This window comes from Haliaeetus leucocephalus, unplaced genomic scaffold (assembly GCF_000737465.1).
Source record: "Haliaeetus leucocephalus isolate CR32 unplaced genomic scaffold, Haliaeetus_leucocephalus-4.0 Scaffold526, whole genome shotgun sequence".
NCBI classification, from domain to species: Eukaryota; Metazoa; Chordata; class Aves; order Accipitriformes; family Accipitridae; genus Haliaeetus; species Haliaeetus leucocephalus.
In genome coordinates, this window is record NW_010972962.1 from 5,600,252 (window position 1) to 5,604,433 (window position 4,182).

At 50.1% G+C, this 4,182-nt stretch overlaps 1 protein-coding gene across 2 annotated transcripts in view; it reads left to right on the forward strand.

Annotated features, from left to right (window-relative positions):
- Positions 1-3,532: 3,532 nt before the first annotated feature.
- The window catches only part of PPM1B (protein phosphatase, Mg2+/Mn2+ dependent, 1B), a 63,746-nt gene continuing 63,096 nt past the window's right edge, over positions 3,533-4,182 (forward strand). The window contains exon 1 of one of the 2 annotated variants that reach the window (XM_010576484.1): positions 3,533-3,600. The gene's annotated coding sequence lies outside the window, so the exon portion shown is untranslated. Of the gene's footprint in view, positions 3,601-3,814; positions 3,953-4,182 lie in introns of those variants that run through there. The other variant, XM_010576477.1, reaches the window with a different exon arrangement.

A 4,182-nucleotide genomic window follows, 5' to 3' on the forward strand; every position in this document is an offset into this window, starting at 1 on the left:
AACCCTATTATCTGTGGTGATTTCCTTCCTTTCTTTACAGATGGTGTAATCTAGAAGGGGTATGCAGGGAAGTGGTGAAGAACTTAACTACTGTTGTTTAGTCAATTAATTTCCATGGGAAGTTACTCAGCAGAAAATGAAAGAGCTTGTTTGCTTTGCAGATAAAAAATATTCATGTACCATGAATATTTTCAGCATCTGAGAATGCTTTCTTGTGAAACTAGAGCAGTTGCCACTTGTGGTCAAACCAGTGTGAAGGCCAGTTAAAACACCAGATGTATACATGCTTCCAATGAAAAGCTAACTTTTTCAAAAACAGAGGTAAAAGTTGAGATAACGATGTGAAAATGCTGTCAGATCGAGTAGCTTCCCAAAGTTACTGATATTTTGTCAAGACCTGTTTTACACTTATTCATTTGAATGTGAAACAAATTTAGTTATTGAGATTCATGAACAGCTACTCCTAAAAGGACAAATCTGTTCACCAATAGAACAATAGAACATTAAAAAAATGGGAATTTAAAAAACTCTATATGGTAAGAACTCACTTTCATTCCTCTTAAGTGCAGTATCAAATAAAGTTGTTTGCAAATTACCTTTATCCTGTACAATCTATTTCCCATTTACTGGTTAGCATTTCTATTGTTCATAGTTATTTTCATCACCACTAAGAATCAGATGGACATTGTATGTATTAAAAAATGCACACACTTTCAGGCATGCATGCATTACTGCCAATCCAACACACATGTATGCTCACAAGCAAATATCCTTCTTTAGTAATCCTACACGAAGCTTAACTGGGGCCAGCCATGAAAAGGCACAAAATCCCTAGATTAGCCATTAACTCCACATTGCCACATACAACCATTATTTCACCTACTTATTACTTCACCCACCGACCCTGCTGCCTGTCGCTGTGCTGCTTGCCTCTTGCCACACACACCTCTTGAGCAATGCCAGCATTTAGTTTTAGCCCACACAAACCAGCCAGATATGCACATTTTCTAGTGATTAGGAATGTGCTGTTTACGCTGGGTTAAGGACTCGTGTGCATGGTGTAGATTTTTAGTTAATCTCTAACATTTAAGCAGGTCATATTTGAGAAGCAGTAGGGGATATGATTTATTACATTAGAGATAATGTAGGGTAATATTTATTATTTTGGGAAGTCAATTCTGTAAAGGTTGTACTGGTAGTGAGGTGATATGATAATGAAGTATTTTATTTTTTCTAAATTTATTATAAAATGATATATTCCGTTAGAGCTGAAGGTGAAATGAAGGGGACAAGAATGAAAGCGTCGAACCTAGAAGCAAGAAGAAAGGCAGGGTCTGAAGGTTTGAATGACAACTGAAAGACTACCTTGTAATTTCCTTCAGTATTTCTGTACATTTTTGTTTTAGTAGTCACTGTGGGAAGAATGGCTGCTACAGTAAATTAGATGGAAGAGTCAGTAGCAGCTGAGTATACCTTGGTCATACTGAGCAAAATTATCTAATGCTACCTATGGTAACTCTCTGGCAGATAGCCAAGAAGCAAAGTAAAGGGTGTAAACAGAGAACTGATAAAATTACAGGCCAGTTCTGTACCTGGTGAAATCTGTGCAAGATTTGCCATTACTTTAAAGAGTGACAGGCTCTCAAAAAATTCCTGGTGAACCACATTAAATAATTAATTAAATATTTCAAAAGTTCAGTAAGTATCTAGGCTGAATGAATTTTACATTCATCAACCTGAAGATATAGCAATTTTTAGCCAGATTTGTCATTGCTTTAATAATACATGAATTGTGTTTAAATAGCTATGAGATATAAGCCTGAGGGGGGAAAAAAAAAAAATCCCTAGCTAGATGTATAAAAGTATCTTGAGTCCCAGATCATGTGGACACTGCATAGTTAACTAGGTTGATTGGCAGCTGGGTCTGGGTACTCGAATTAGCTTGTCTATGAGCAAGTTTTCTATGACAGAAGGCTAACTGCAGTCTCAGTGTTCTGGCTGTTTCTGAACTTGCTCACAAGTGCCTGTGCTGAGGCAATCTAGGTTTTATTCTCAATCACTCTTATCAACTGGCAGAGAGCTGTGGGAAGCAGCACTGTCACGCTGGAGTGACCTTTCCCATCTTCTCGTTGCAGAGTACATGCACTTGAACCCACAGTAAGCAAAGCTTCAGCTCTTAGAAACGCAGTCGCATCAGTTACCTGAGCTCAAAGTGCCTCCAGAGCTCTGTGTAAGGATTTCCTAACGTGAGTGGTGGTGCTGATGACCTTAAAGCTGTATAGTGTTTTCTGTACTGTGGACATAACGCTAGAGAGCCTGGAAAAATAATCACATAGTGTGCCTATGTCGAAGACTGGGAGAGAATGCCAACTCCAGAAGGGAAAGTTCCCATCTTTTTCAGGGCCAGCTCCTTTGCAAACACTCCAGAAAAGACAGATGGATAAATAAAAACCCTGCATAAACTGTGTTTCGACCTATGATCTCAAGTCCTGCATACAAGTGTTCATTCACACTGATGTATATAGTGTGTGGGGAGGAAACACCTCAGCGGAAGGGGACGAGGGCATCAGTAGATTTGTACGTCATTCGTACGGATGGTACGCTAAAGTTTGGGCGCTCAGGAGTGTAAGGGAAGGACACCCCTTCTCAGTCATTAGCTTACAAGGAAAGACTATGGTGTCTAACAGCAGCGAGCAGAACTGCCGTACAGGGCTGCAGAGCAAGGCAGGAGTTGGGTCCCGTTCCTGAGTGATGAACCCCAGCTGGCTACAGCCCATTGATTGGGAAAGATGGGAATCTCAAGGGATTATGAAGCATCTGGCAGATGTTCATGTTCCTTCCTGAATAAACATTTTGTTTTGGGGTGAGAAAGAAGTTAAAGGGTAGGTGAGCCCACGTAGGGGCTAACTACACCCTCCCACGGGGAGGCTCTCGGTGGAGCCGGAGGGGCCAACGGCTGAGAGCAGTTGCCACTCGCGCCCTCCCGCAGCTGCCGTTACTTTTCAGGCGCGGCGCCCTCAGCGGGCCCGGTGCGGTGCTCGGCTCCCTCCCCCCGGGCCGGCGGCGGAAACGAACGCCGAGGACGGAGGCACCGCCAGCCTCACTCTTCACTGTGGGGAAAACGGCAGCTCCGCCCACCGGGCCGGGACCCGCCGCCGGCCTAACCTCCAGCCTCACCCCCCCCACCCCGGGCGCGCCAGGCGCAACGGCTCCCGCGGGCGGGCGCGAGGCCCCGCCCTCCGGCGACCAGGAGACGGGCCCCGCGCCCCCTGATTGGCTGGCGGTGATGTAATCGCGCGAACATACGGGTACTCCTTGCCGCCCCCCCGTGGGACAGGGGGGAGGCCGCGCACCTCTCCCTCTCCCCGCCCGCCCCGCGACCAATCGCTGTGCAGAGCGGCGCGCGGGCCGGGAGGCGCTCTGCGGCTCCGCCGGAGCCCACCGGCCCTTCCCCAGCGCCCGCCGGCTCCGCTTTATTGGCAGGGGCGACGGCCAATCAGGAGAAGGCACCCACCGGCCGATTCACGCCCGTTTCGCGAAGCGGCGGCCGGGGCGAGACAGGCTGCGGGACTGGCGGCGCTGAGAGCCAATGGCCTGCAGGCAAACCGCGCCGGGAGGGAAAGGATGTGGCGGGGGGAGGGAGGCTGGGAGGGGCAAGGGCGCTCGCTGAAAGCCGCTTCCGTCAGTCCTGCCCAGGCTACGAGGCCGGATTAAGAAAAACTGCGGAGAAAGAGAGTCCGTAGGCTGGCGCCTTGACTGACAAGAGCCGCAGCCAATAGTTACCAAAGCAGAGGGGAAAGGCCCAATCAGGAAAAAGCTTTCGGGCGGGGCTGGCGAGTGAGCGGCGAACGGATCGACCAATGACGCTGAGGAAGCGTAGAGTCAGGAGGTCGGGCGGCCAATAGCCGCCGGGAGGGGACGGGACGGGATGAGCGACGGACAGCGGCAGCCAGTAAGCTGCGAAGGACGCGAGGCGGCCCGGCCGGGAACGGCAGCGGGGCGGTGGGGGCGGGGCAGGGGGCCGGCCCCCCCCCGCCCCTCCCCTCCCCTCCCGGAGCGCTCTGACGTGGGCGGTGGGGAGGGCGGGCCGAGCGGCGGCCTTTGGGACGGGGGCTCCCAACATGTCCGCGCTGCTGGCGGCGCTCGGAGTGCGCGAGCGGGCGGCGACTGCGGCCGGCGGCG